Raw genomic sequence first — 14,652 nt, forward strand, 5'->3', positions numbered from 1 at the left:
TATCCATCTCCAGGTGGGTCCACCCACACGCAGATACGCCCACATACGAGTATCCGGCGTCATGACATCATCGTGCCAGCCCCATCACATACACCCCGAACAAATACAGGTGTATGTGACAGGGTTGGCGCCATAATGTACTTATGCGGACCAGTCACACATGTGTAGAGAACAGCTTCTGTGTAGAAAGCAGCAGTATTGGAGGTAAAACGACACTTCATGAATTATAATTACTGGGTAAATGCAAAATAATGTACTGTAAAATCATCAACTACTGCAAAAAAAAAAAAAATATCTGTACTATGGGAACTTAATCTGGATGCTTATCGGTCTTTTTATATTCAGCTGTGGTTGATGTGAATACTGCCCCCTTGTGATAGTAACAGGTATATAAAAAAACAAAAAAAAAAAACACAGAGAGTGGTAAATCATAGGAAACTTTAATGAACTGTATTGACTAAACTATGCCATGTATCATCTTTTGTATTATTAAAGCTATTGTTATAATAATATTATATTATAAGATATAATATGATAATATATATGATTATATATTGTTTTTGTGATTAATCACTATGCTTTAATTATGTTCAATTTGTAACAATGAAAATACATCCTGCATATCAGATATTTACATTACGATTCATAACAGTAGCAAAATTACAGTTATCAAGTAGCAACGAAAATCGTTTTATGGTGGGGGGGGGGGGGGTCACCACAACATGAGGAACTGTATTAAAGGGTCGGGGCATTAGGAAGGTTGAGAACCACTGAGTTAGAGGAATGACTTATACTGCCCTGCCCTCTGCCCTGTCCATAGATGGATCCGTTTTTTTTCATTCAACCAGTGGATTGAACAAAAAAAACTGACCCAGTTCCTCTATCCACACATTCGAGGGGGATGGGGAAATCAGTCCCATTGAGCCATTGTATTCTGACAGAGGGGAGACTTCCCCGCTGTCAGAATACAATGATCAGCTCTGCCAGCTATGGCCTATGGTGCTGATTGAGTGGCATCTATCTGGCAGGCTAATAAGATGTGGTGTAGTACTGCACTGCCTCTTCTCAAGATGTGATATCTAGAGAAGTGATACCCTTCCCCCAGGAGAGAAATAGGAGTAGCAGATACAAGTCAAACCACAAGGGCTCCATCCATACAGGAACCCAGGAGACATCTGTATATTTCTAAGGCTATATACAAGAAAGTTTTTAGGTGAGAGGACAACCACATAGATAGGTGGCTCCCCACTCAATATCACTGCACTTTCTTCTACAACCCTGGTAACGTAAGGATCCACCAGCTGCATGTTCTCTTGGATATTGTTGACCTAAACTGTACAGCATCTGATACTAGGACACGTCCTTTAACCACTTCCCGCCCGCCCTATTACAAATTGACGGCGGGAATGTGGTTGAGTTATCCTGACCGGACGTCATATGACGGCGGCAGGATAACACCGCTCTGGGCACCCCCCCGGGGGAGCGCAGAGCGGCGATCGGTGATGCGAGGTGTCAATCTGACACCCTGCATCTCCGATCTCGGTAAAGAGCCTCTGACGGAGGCTCTTTACCATGTGATCAGCCGTGTCCAATCACAGCTGGTCACATAGTAAAACAGGAACAGCCGTTGATCGGCTTTCCTTAGTTCGTGCCTGACAGGCACGAGTAAAGGAGCGCCGATTGGCGGCTCCCCTGACAGGGGGGGGTCGGCACTGGTAATCAGATCATTGATTACCAGTGCAGACCCTCGGGGGGGGATGCCACTAGATCCACCAGGGATGCCCACTATGACCCCAGGGATGCCCACTATGACCCCAGGGATGCCCACTATGGCCACCAGGGATGGCAATCAGGGCTCAGGGAGCCCCCCATTGCCCTCCCCATCAGTGATGCCCACCAGTGTCCTTCCTATCAGTGCTGCCCACAAGTGCCCATCATTGCCATCCTTTAGTGTCGCCCACCAGTGCCCATTATTGCCCACCAGTGCCACCTATCAGTGCCCATTAGTGCCCATCAGTGCTGCCCGTCAGTGCCGATCAGTGCCGCCTATCAGTGCCCATCAGTGCCCACCAGTGCTGCCTATCAGTGCCCATTAGTGCCTGTCAGTGCCACCTATCAGTGCCCGTCAGTGCCGCCTATCAGTGCCCATCAATGCCGCCTATCAGTGCCAAGCAGTGCCGCCTATCAGTGCCCACCAATGCTGCATATCAGTGCTACCTATCAGTGCCACATATCAGTGCCTATCAGTGCCGCCTATCAGTGCCGCCTATCAGTGCCACCCCATCAGTGCCACCCCATCAGTGCCACCCCATCATTGCCTCCTCATCAGTGCCTGTCAGTGCAGTCTCATCAGTGCTCATCAGTGCAGGAAAAACTTATTTATTTACAAAAATGTATAACATAAACAAAAAAACTTTTTTTTTTTTTTTTCAAACTTTTCTGTCTTTTTTTATTTGTTTAGCAAAAAGTAAAAATCGCACAGGTGATCAAATACTACCAAAAGAAAGCTCTATTTGTGGGGGGAAAATGATATAAATTTGGTGTAAGTACAGTGTTGCATGACCGCGCAATTGTCATTCAAAATGCAACAGCGCTAAAAGGGGAAAATTGGCCTGGGCGGGAAGGGAGGGAAGTGCCCTGTATTAAAGTGGTTAATATAGAAATACATGTGAAGATATCACTTGGAGTTGAATCACTTTAAAGAATATCCAGTCACTGTAACGGACACTGAGCACTTTCAGGATATACATTTTTTTGCACACGGTTTGTTTAGGTATAAGCAGTTTTGGCTCACATCCACGCATCACATGGTATATTTTTATTCCACGAGCCACTAATTGATATTACACCATTTGCACCTATGGATTAACTTCCTAGCTCTTTATTTGCATATCCACAGTTTTTATTCATCTATTATATATTTTTTAGGTTTTATGTATTTATTTTATAATTTATAATGAATTGTATCATGGTTGATTATCAGTGATTGTAGCATTTTATGGGATTGATACACATACCACGTTTATTTATTTATTTATATTTATTTTGCTACACTATCACATCTTGAGAAGAGGCAGCGCAGCACTACACCACATCTTATTTAGAGCCAGTTCACACTACCACGACCAGAGAGTCACCCCATGAAGGAGCGACTTTTTAGCGTGACTTTGAAGAGACTTGTTTAGGGTCCATTCACACTAGCGCGACTTGTCAGGCGACTTGGTCGCCTGACAAGTCGCGGTCGGTCGCTTGCCATTGAATAGTACAGGACCCGTTCTAATAGGAGCGACACAAGTCGCTCCGACTTAGAAAAAGGGTCCTGTACTACTTTGGGGCGACCTGGAGGCGACTTGCATTGACTTCAGTTATATGAAGTCCCTGCAAGTCGCGCCGAGGTCGTGCACCGCGACTTCACAGGTCGCCCCAGCAAGTCGTGTCGCGGCAGTGTGAATGGACTCTTATAGAGACTTGTAAGAGACTTGTAAGAGACTTGTGCACTACTTTGAAGAGACTTAAATAATAGACGACTTTGTCTGTGGGGAATGCCTTGCTAATCTTTTTCTTCTTCCTGGAAAGTCTGATAACAAGTCGCTTGAAAATAGATAAGGATCTGACTTAGAGGTGACTCCCATTGAAGTCTATGTGCACAAGTCGGATAGAGGTCGCCTTGAAGTAGTACAGGAACCTTTTTTGAAGTCGGAGAGACTTCAGTAGTGCATATTAAGACGGCTCTCATTCATTTACATTCAATTTGTGATGACAAGACTTGGAGCGACTTGAGGGCACACTAGTCGTGTCCCAAGTCAGAGTAGTGTGAACCGGCTCTAAAGGATAAGCTTTTAGTGCTAGCTGCAGCCTCACCACATATATTTTTTTCCCACGTACATACCACCCACAACAGCGCAAGAGTCCTTTTTGTATCATATCTGACAGGCTAGTTGTAAAGATGTCAATCGGCAGATCAACTTCTGTACAACCACTGTTCCTATACACTGAGCAAAATTTGTTGCTGAACTGGACATTTTTTTTTCAATCCATGCATGGCCAGCTTAAGAGTCAATATTGAGATCCAATTAGGAGACAGTCTGAACAGAAATAACTTGCTTTGTGCTCTCATTCCAATAACAAAAAAAAAAAAAAAAAAAAACACTGCAGTGTGTGCACCCAATTTTCTTTTTCAATAAAGAATGTATATTATTAGTAAAAAAAAACCTGTATATGAAAAGTAGCAAAAAAAATAAAAAATAAATCTACATAAATAAAAAAGGACAAAAGCCATATAATTTACTACTAAATGAATTTGTGTATATTAAACACAACTCATTAAAAAAAATGTGACTTTTACCAAACATTCATTGGGCTCCTGCACCTCTAAATAGAGCGAGGGAAAAAATATTTGATGCCCTGCTGATTTTGTACTTTTGCCCACTGACAAAGAACTGATCAGTTTATAATTTTAACGATAGTTTTATTTTATTTTAACAGTGAGAGACAAAACAACAACAAAAAAAACCCCAGAAAATCGCAATAAAAAAAGTTATAAAATGAATTTGCATTTTAATAAGTGAAATAAATATTTGACCCCTTCGCAAAACATGACTTAAGACTTGGTGGCAAAACTCTTGTTGGCAATCACAGAGGTCAGAGGTTTCTGGTAGTTGGCCACCAGGTTTGCACACATCTCAGGAGGGATTTTGTCCCACTCCTCTTTGCAGGTTCTAAGTCATTAAAGTGGAGTTCCACCCATTTTTGGAACTTTCGATCTATGTAATCCCCTTTAAAATGGCTTTTACCAATGGAAACTTTTTTTTTTTTTTTTGCTAGTAAATACCTTAATTTCTGCTTTATTCCTCCTCTCCTCACTTCCGGGTCCGATCGGCGATGACGTCATTCGGCAATTCGCAGTGGGATGGATTACATTCCAGAAATCTCGCAGGAGCTGAGCTGTACTGAGCCGTGCCTGCCCCGCCTCCGACCCGCCTCCTCTCATTGAGTTGAATTGTATGCAATGTATTCAGGCCGTTCTCTGCCCCGCCTCCGCCCCGCCTCCTCTCATTGAGTTGTATTGTATGCAATGTATTCAGGATGTTCTCTGCCCCGCCTCTGCCCCGCCTCCTCTCATTGAGTTGTATTGTATGCAATGTATTCAGTCCGTTCTCTGCCCCACCTCCGCCCCGCCTCCTCTCAGTGAGCTAGGACTGAAATCATTATATCCTTACTGAGCTCACTGAGGGGGCGGGCGGAGGTGGGGCAGAGAACGGACTGAATACATTGCATACAATACAACTCAAAGAGAGGAGGCGGGGCGGAGGCGGGGCAGAGAACGTCCTGAATACATTGCATACAATACAACTCAATGAGAGGAGGCGGGGCGGAGGCGGGGCAGGCACGGCTCAGTACAGCTCAGCTCCTGCAAGATTTCTGGAATGGAATACATCCCAGCACACACTGCGAATGACGTCATCGCCGATCGGACCCGGAAGTGAGGAGAGGAGGAATAAAGCAGAAATTAAGGTATTTACTAGCAAAAAAAAAAAAAAAAAAGTTTCCATTGGTAAAAGCCGTTTTAAAGGAGATTACAAAGATCTATGTATTCCAACCTATTAAAAATGGGTGGAACTCCGCTTTAAGGTTTTGAGGCTGACATTTGGTAACTCAAATCTTCAGTTCCCTCCACATATTTTCTATAGGATTAAGGTCTGGAGACTGGCTAGGCCACTCCAGGACCTTAATGTGCTTCTTCTTGAACCACTCCTTTGTTGCCTTGGCCGTGTGTTTTGGGTCATTGTCATGCTGGATTACCCATCCACGACCCATTTTCAATGCTCTTGCTGAGGGAAGGAGGTTCTCACACAAGAGTTGAGGGTACATGGCCCTGTCCATCTCTTTGATACAGTGAAGTTGTCCTGTCCCCTTAGCAGAAATACACCCCCAAAGCACAATGTTTCCACCTCTATATTTGACGGTGGGGATGGTGTTCCTGGGGTCATAGGCAGCGCTCCTCCTCCTCCAAACATGAGTTGAGTTGTTGCCAAAGAGCTTGATTTTGGTCTCATCTGACCACAACACTTTCACCCAGTTCTCCTCTGAATCATTCAGATGTTCATTAGCAAACTTCAGACGGGTGAGATCTTGTATGGAGCCCCAGACCGAGTGAGATTAACAGTTATTTTGTGTTTCTTCCATTTGTGAATAATTGCACCAACTGTTGTCACCCTCTCACCAAGCTGCTTGGCGATGGTCTTGTAGCCCATTCCAGCCTTGTGTAGGTCTACAGTCTAGGCCCTGACATCGCTGGACAGCTCTTTGGTCTTGGCCATGATGGAGAGATTGGATTCTGATTGATTAAATGCTTCTGTGAACAGGTGTCTTTTATACAATTAACAAGCTGAGATTAGTAGCACTCCCTTTAGGCCTCTTTCATACGGGCGTTCCGTATGTCCGTATATCACCCCATCCGCATGTCATTGGGATTGCGGATGTCAGCGGATGACCATCCGCTGACATCCGATTTGCGTCCTTTCAGTTATGTTCCGTTTTTGGAACGGAACAGAACCCTTCTTTTCTTCCGTTTAAAGAACGGAAAGGACGCAAAATCAGATGTCAGCTGTGTCATCCGCTGACATCCGCAATCCCATAGACCAGTGATGGCAAACCTTGGCACCCCAGATGTTTTGGAACTACATTTCCCATGATGCTTATACACTCTGCAGTGTAGTTGAACATCATGGGAAATATAGTTCCAAAACATCTGGGGTGCCAAGGTTCGCCATCACTGCCATAGACATACATTATATCCGTATATCATCCGCAAACGGATGGGATGATACGCGGACATACGGAACGGATGACACAAGTGTCATCCGTGTCCGTAAAAAAAAAAAGTGCCGAAGCGGATCGAAATACGATCCGCTCCGTGTGAAAGAGGCCTAAGAGTGCGCTCCTAATCTCAGCTTGTTACCTGTATAGAAGACACCTGGGAGCCAGAAATCTTGCTGATTGATAGGGGATCAAATTCTCATTTCTTTAATTAAAATGCAAATCAATTTAAAATATTTTTGAAATGTGTTTTTTCTAGCTATTTTTGTTATTCTGTCTCTCAACTGGTAAAATAAACCTACCATTGAAATTATAGACTGATCATTTCTTCGTCAGTGGGCAAACCTGCAAAATCAGCAGGGTATCAAATACTTTTTTCCCTCACTGTACCTTCACCTTAAACTTGCAGCAGTTTTTTTTTTTTTTTTATGATGTTGAAGAAAAGATTTAGTGACCAGAAAACCATATCTAAAATGACAAAGCAGTTATGTATTCGAACTAATCTACAGAATAATAAATGTTTTCTTTTGTGAAATAGTTGCCTAAAAGCGGCTGCCTTCACGTAAGCAATCCCTAATCTCATTAAATGGCAGATTAGTAAAGGCGCATATAACCATTAAAGGGGAAGTTAATTGCCTGTGCATAATATGACTGCCCTCAGGGTAACTAAAGCAGTGCACTTTATTAAAGAGGAATTTACCGGGGAATAGGAAAATTGACAGTCACCCGCTAAATATGCTAGGCGAGGCCAACAAGAAAGTGGGAGAGAGTACCACCAAGAAAAGATGCTTGCAGACCACCACTCACTCCCAGAAAAACTAAAATTCTTGGGCTGGAAGAGAGGAGGAAATACTTTAATCTTCGGGTGAAAGTCCTCTTAAACTAGTGTAAAAATAAAAAAAATATTGTTCCCCAATGCCAGAAATGGCACTAGGCTATCAGAGCTCAACCACTCATGGGAAATGTGAATGATGCAGTTAAAAAAATAATCCATAAAATGAACAAACGCAATTAATACAGACCAAAATTTGGGGTGGGGCTTTATGAACAGTTAGCCCTTATAGCTAGATAAAAGAAATTGACGACCTAGGGCTGCTGCTGTCAAAACGGAGGTGGGACTCCATCTATAAAACAAAGAGAGGAAGGGAGGGAGACAGCACGACCACTCTGGTGTTGTAAGTTCCAAGAAAGTTTAATTACAAAGAAAAGTTAAAAATGAATACTCACAAAATTATAAAAACTCCACATATATATTTGGGAGTCCACAAAAAGGTGTGAGCCTGTAGTGGAGGCACAGTCCTAAAAGGGTACAACTGGATGGATGATGAGCTGCTACAGGCACAAAGTCCGGATCGCTGTGCTTATCATCCATATGCACCCTTCTTGGACTGTGTCTCCTACACCAGCTCACTCTCCCCAAGGACTCCCATATATATATATATATATATATATATATATATATATATATATACACACACACACACACGCACACACACACACAATCTCACAAAGTACACCCCTCACATTTTTGCAAATATTATATCTTTTCATGTGACAACACTGAAGAAATGACACTTTGCTACAATGTAAAGTAGTGAGTGTACAGCTTGTATAACAGTGTAAATTTGCTGTCCCCTCAAAATAACTCAACACGCAGCCATTAATGTCTAAACCGCTGGCAACAAAAGTGAAAATGTCCAAATTGAGCCCAATTAGCCATTTTCCCTGCCCAATGTCATGTGACTCGTTAGTGTTACAAGGTCTCATGTGTGAATGGGGAGCAGGTGTTACTTTTGGTGTTATTGCTCTCACTCTCTCATACTGGTCACTGGAAGTTCAACATGGCACCTCATGGCAAAGAACTCTCTGAGGATGAGGATCTGAAAAAAATAATTGTTGGTCTACATAAAGATGGTCTAGGTCAGTGATGGCGAACCTTGGCACTCCAGATGTTTTGGAACTACATTTCCCATGATGCTCACCTACAATGCAGTGTAGTTGAGCATCATGGGAAATGTAGTTTCAAAACATCTGGGGTGCCAACATTCGCCATCACTGGTCTAGGTTATAAGAAGATTGTCAAGACCCTGAAACTGAGCTGCATACAGCGGTTTAGCAGGACAGGTTCCACTCAGAACAGGCCTCGCCATGGTCGACCAAAGAAGTTGAGTGCACATGCTCAGCATCATATCCGGAGATTGTGTTTGGGAAATAGACATACGAGTGCTGCCAGCATTGCTGCGGAGGTTGAAGGGGTGGGGGGGGCAGCCTGTCAGTGCTCAGACCATAGGCCGCACACTGCATCAAATTGTTCTTCCTGGCTTTCTTCCCAGAAGGAAGCCTCTTCTAAAGATGATGCACAAGAAATCCCACAAACAGTTTGGCCTGGCTTGGCCAGGTGATGGACTGGCCAAGCATGTCTCCAGACCTAAACCCTATTGAGCATCTGTGGGGCTTCCTCAAACGAAAGGTGGAGGAGCGCAAGGTCTCTAACATCCACCAGCTCCGTGATGTCGTCATGGAGAAATGGAAGAGGACTCCAATGGCAACCTGTGAAGCTCTGGTGAACTCAATGCCCAAGAGGGTTAAGGCAGTGCTGGAAAATAATTGTGGCCACACTAAATATTGACACTCTGGGCCCAATTTGGACATTTTCACTTAGGGGTGTACTCACTTTTGTTGCCAGAAGTTTAGACATTAATGGCTGTGTGTTGAGTTATTTTGAGGGGACAGCAAATTTACTAAATATATTGTACTCACTTTTGTGAGATACTATATATTTATATGTGTGGTTTTTACTGTATACTTTTGTGAGTATTTGTTTTAAACTTTTCTTTGTAATTAAACCTTCTTGGAACTTACCGTGTATACTCGAGTATAAGTCGACCCGAATATAAGCCGAAGCCCCTAATTTTACCACAAAAAAGTTGGAAAACTTATTGACCCAATTATAAGCCTAGGGTGGGAAATGCAGCAGCTACCGGACCCAACTGGACCACCACGAGACACAAAACAGGGACTGTGGGCATGGTATAGGAGATGGCACAGGTCATGGTATAGGCATGGCACAGGTCATGGTAAGGGCATGGCACAGGTCATGGCACAGGTCATGGTACAGGCATGGCACAGGTCATGGTACAGGCATGGTACAGACATGGCACAGATGATGGTATAGGCATGGCACAGGTGATGGTATAGGCATGGCACAGGTCATGGTACAGGAGATGGTATAGGCATGGCACAGTATGTACAGGCATGGCCAAGTAGGTATAGGCATGGCACAGTATGTACAGGCATGGCACAGGAGATACAGTGCTGCGGGCACGGTACAGGAGAATGTCCTGTACCATACCCGCAGCACTGCATGAGGAAATGCAGGGGCTGCGGAGGAGTCTCACTTACCTGTCGGTGTGGCGCCTTCGATTTAAAAATCGCGCCGCCCGGCGCCAATACGTCACCGCGAATGCGCCGCCGATGCTCGGGAAAGCCCGTACACGTTTGGCTATTCCCGGGCATGCGGCGCATGCGCGGTAACATGTCGGCGCCGGGCGGCGCCATTTTTAAAAAGACAGTGACTCGAGTATAAGCTAAAGGGGGGCTTTTTCAGCATGAAAAAACATGCTGAAAAACTCAGCTTATACTCGAGTATATACGGTACTACACCAGAGTGGTCGTGCTGTCTAATTCCCTGCCCCTCTCTTCTATTTAACTAGTGTGGCTAAGTGGGATTTGAATCCCTATCAGGTTTTCTGGGTCCCCAATGGGGAGATTCAAACTCTGTGCATCCTTAAGACTACTGTCATCAGGGCTAAAAGCAACAAGAACAAAATTTTGGATTTGTCATGGGAACTAGAACCAAGAGCAAATTAATCAATGCAGACACTTCTAGTGACAACTCTCTGAGCGGAGATTTCTCCTATTTTGGAGAGATTTCCCTTTTACTTCCTGCCGTTTCTATGGGACAGGAATTGAACGTATTCTTCTACAATGGGGAAAAAAAAACCCTAGCAGGAGTTTTAACCATTTACTAATATACTAAAAACTAAAGAAGGTTTCACGTTAGATACAATGGGGTTGATTTACTAAAATTGAAGCGTGCAAAATCTGGTGCAGCTGTGCATTAGTATTCATTTTGACGTCAAATTTCGATTTAGTCGTGTTTTAGTTTATTGACTAAAAAGCCATTTTAGTTTTAGTCAAATTTTAGTTATTTGAATTGTTTTCGTTTTTAGTTGACTAAAATCTATTGGGTTTAGTTAAATCGTAATGCATTATTTAAGCATTTCTCTAGAATTGCCAAACTCATTCTATACCCCTGGAGTAGGAAATCTAATAACATGTTATTATTTATGATATTAAGGTTTGAGCATGCACTACAGACACAGATTTAGTTGTTGTGATACACAACAAACAGAAGTGCAACTTTAAAATTAAAAAAAAAAAACCTTAAACCTGTAAACTCAATCTGCTGTAATGCCATTGCACATATTACCTGAATATAGTACCAACAGTAAATATTATTATTTTAAAAGATTTTTTCTTTAGATTTTTTTTCCAGCAGCTTAGTAGATGCCCCCCTACTTATTCTAATGTGGTAGTAGAGTGTTAATTTTGACATCAAATTTCAATTTAGTTTTAGTCATCGTCTTTTGAATTAAATGTCATTTTAGTTTTAGTTGAATTTAAGTCATCTGAATTGTTTTACAGTAGTTGACTAAAATTAGTCAATGAAAATATTTTAGACAATGAAATTACCATTGCTCTGCATAGAAACCAATCAGTTTCCATGTTTTTTTTTTGTCAAAGCTTAATTGAACAAGCTTTTTGAACAAGTTAGAAGCTGATTGGCTACCATGCACAGTTACACCAGATTTAGCACTCTCCAGTTTTAGTAAATGAACCCAACTGGTACAATATTGATCAAGGCAGGTTTTCTGTCCAGTTGGCTAATCCAGCCTAACAGTACGCCAGCTTGGAAACCATCCACAGATGCAAGTTTAACACCTGAATAAGTAATTTTAATGCAAGTGTCTGTGGGTACCCTCAGGCTAAAACTTACAGTTACATGGAACAAGAAGCTGTTCTCAGCTGTGTATAACGTAAATACATCTGAAGGTGTTCTCAGCTGTCGAAATATATGTAAAGTAAAGGGCTTACATTTTTTCTGCTTCCCGCTCCCTGTAAAGTGAAATCATGCCCATTCTGGGAGGACATCATATAACATCCACCCATTCATATCGCACATGCGCGCTTGCAAGGGCGCACGGCAATCCGTGGTGTGTTTAGTCTCTCGGACACAGCACATCACCGATCAGGGAAAAGAGCCTATGAGATGTGATCAGCTGGGGTAAGTGGCATTATTAAGTGGGGACATCTGCATGGACAATCAGGCCAATGAGCATTAGTGCCCTGATGATCAGTGCTGCCCTTCAGTGCCCACCAGTACTGCCTGTCAGTGCCCATCAGTGCCACCTATCAGTGCCCATCACTGCCACTTATCAGTGCTGCCTATCAGTGCCACTTATCAGTGCCCATCAGTGCTTCATATTAGTGCCTCCTCATCAGTTCCACCTTATCACTGCTGCCTCATCAGTGCCTGTCAGTACGGCCTCATAAGTGCCTGTCAGTGAAGGAGAAAAATTACTTCTTCACAAACTTGTAACAGAAACCAGAAAAACTTTTTTTTTTTTTCTATAATTTTCGAGTTTTTGTTCGTTTGTTTAGCAAAAATTTAACAAAACCCAACGGTAATTAAATACCACCAAAAGAAAGCTCTATTGGTCTAAAAAAAATAAATAAAATTGACAACATTTTTTTTTTTTTTTGGTACAACGTTGCACGACCGCGCAGTTGTCATTCAAAGTGCGACAGCACTGACAGCTGAAAACTGGTCTGGGCAGGAAGGGGGTGAACGTGCCCAATAGGCAAGTACTGTATTTTCTGGTGTATAAGACTACTTTTGAACCTCAAAAAAATCGCCCAAAAGTGGGGGTCGTCTTATACGCCGAGTATAATATCTCCAAGGTAACCTAAGTAAAAGTATTACCGGTAGATGAAAATTAGGGGGGTCATCTTATACGCCCAGTCGTCTTATACGCCGGAAAATACGGTAGTTGTATATACAAACGTTAAAAATGTTATGCAAGGTAATCTGTATTACAACTACTGATCTTTTAAAATATAAGTTTATATACTGTACCCATTTCCAAGTGCAGAAGAGTTTATCAGAAATCACTTTAACATTTTATGCAAGTTGAAACATTATTATAACTTCCATGAAGACATGACACACGGTATTTAAGTATGACAAAAAACAGTGTACTAAGACAAGTCATGGAAATGTTAGGATTAGGAAATTATATCCTATGCCAGCATTCTCCTGATCTTTGATTAGCTGCTGGAGTAACAATTATGAGGCCAAGTCTCTGTTAATTAAAAAAGGCCTAAAGCCTGGTAGACGCAATGAGATTATCGCCCATTTTTTTTTTAATGCTAGTCTCAATATCAAAAATGAAGAGTTTACTAAAGTTACGAAAATTCTCGCACGACAGAATAAAAATTGGGAACTGATGTAATGTGTTGTATTTGTGGACGAAAACTGTACTGTTTAAACAAAAATCGTAAGATCTGGTATCCTACGAGAAAGATTTTCATGTTTGTCTTTTCAGATAATTTCAGACGAAAAATGTGTACCAACAATCAGATTATCGTACAATTGCTTCTAAAGCAATATTTTGTGTACTAGGCTTAAGCCAGGACCCTTATCTCTTATTAATGTGCTGAAGTATTAAAAAACACATTGGTTTTAAAGTTTACCTTAAACGGTCATTAAATTCAAATATTTTCTGTATGTATTAGTCTTTAAAATTAGGTGTTGTACCTTTTAGCAGAAACTTTTAATTGTGCATCTTCTCTACATTAGTGAATACCTGGTTGATCCTAGCATTGCTCCTCACTTCCTAATGGTTGGTGGCAACACTGATCATGGGAGATGGTTCCAGGCACTTTAAATGACACATCATCCTGGTCTCCTCCTCTCCGCCCCACATGATCAACAACATTATCGAGTGCAGTGGATCTAGCAGGGATTTACTGGAGAGTGCTATATGGGCTGTCACTCTACACAAAAACTCTGCCTTTTAGTCAAAAGGTTAATTTTAATACCCAAAATAAATCTTTTTATACTTTTTGAAATAAAATTACAAAAGTTTTTTTATTAAATCGTTATCGCAAAATTATCAGTCAGCACAACACATACATGGGAAAACTCTTTCCGGAGTGACAGTTCTAGCTGTGTCACAGGATTATTCCTTGCTCCTCCTCAGTACATGGGAAGAGCGATTTAGAGAGGTCATGTGACCATGGTATTTGATCTCTTCAAAAGGGTATTTAAGCACCTATTTCATTTTGGTAACATATTTAATTTCAATGTGAGAAATTAGGATGAACTATAAGTTACTTTTAGCAGTGCACTTCCAGGTACGTGATTGTGCCTAAAACCTCCAGTGCATACAGCCTCATAGGTGGACACAGTTCAGCCATAGCATTATGACCACTGACAGGATACTTAAATAATATTGATTATCTCCTTCCAATGGCATGTAAAAGTGGGTGGGATATATTAGGCTGCAAGTGAACATGTTGTTCCTGAAGGGGATGTGTTAAAAGCAGAAAAATGGGCAAGAGTAAGGATCTGTAATGGCTATACAACTGGGCCAGAGAAACTCCAAAACTGAACTTCTTGTTGGATGTTCCCAGTCTGCAGTGTTCAGGACCAACCAAAAAAAGGTCCAAAGAAGGAAAACTGGGGGCAGGGTCATGGGTGATGAAGGA

General features: G+C 42.1%; 1 protein-coding gene across 4 annotated transcripts in view; it reads right to left on the bottom strand.

Annotated features, from left to right (window-relative positions):
* The window catches only part of KCNH5 (potassium voltage-gated channel subfamily H member 5), a 510,054-nt gene that overhangs the window by 488,357 nt on the left and 7,045 nt on the right, over positions 1-14,652 (bottom strand). The window lies entirely within an intron of this gene.

This window comes from Pelophylax lessonae (genome assembly GCF_965119305.1).
Source record: "Pelophylax lessonae genome assembly, chromosome: 13".
In the NCBI taxonomy this organism is placed as follows: Eukaryota; Metazoa; Chordata; class Amphibia; order Anura; family Ranidae; genus Pelophylax; species Pelophylax lessonae.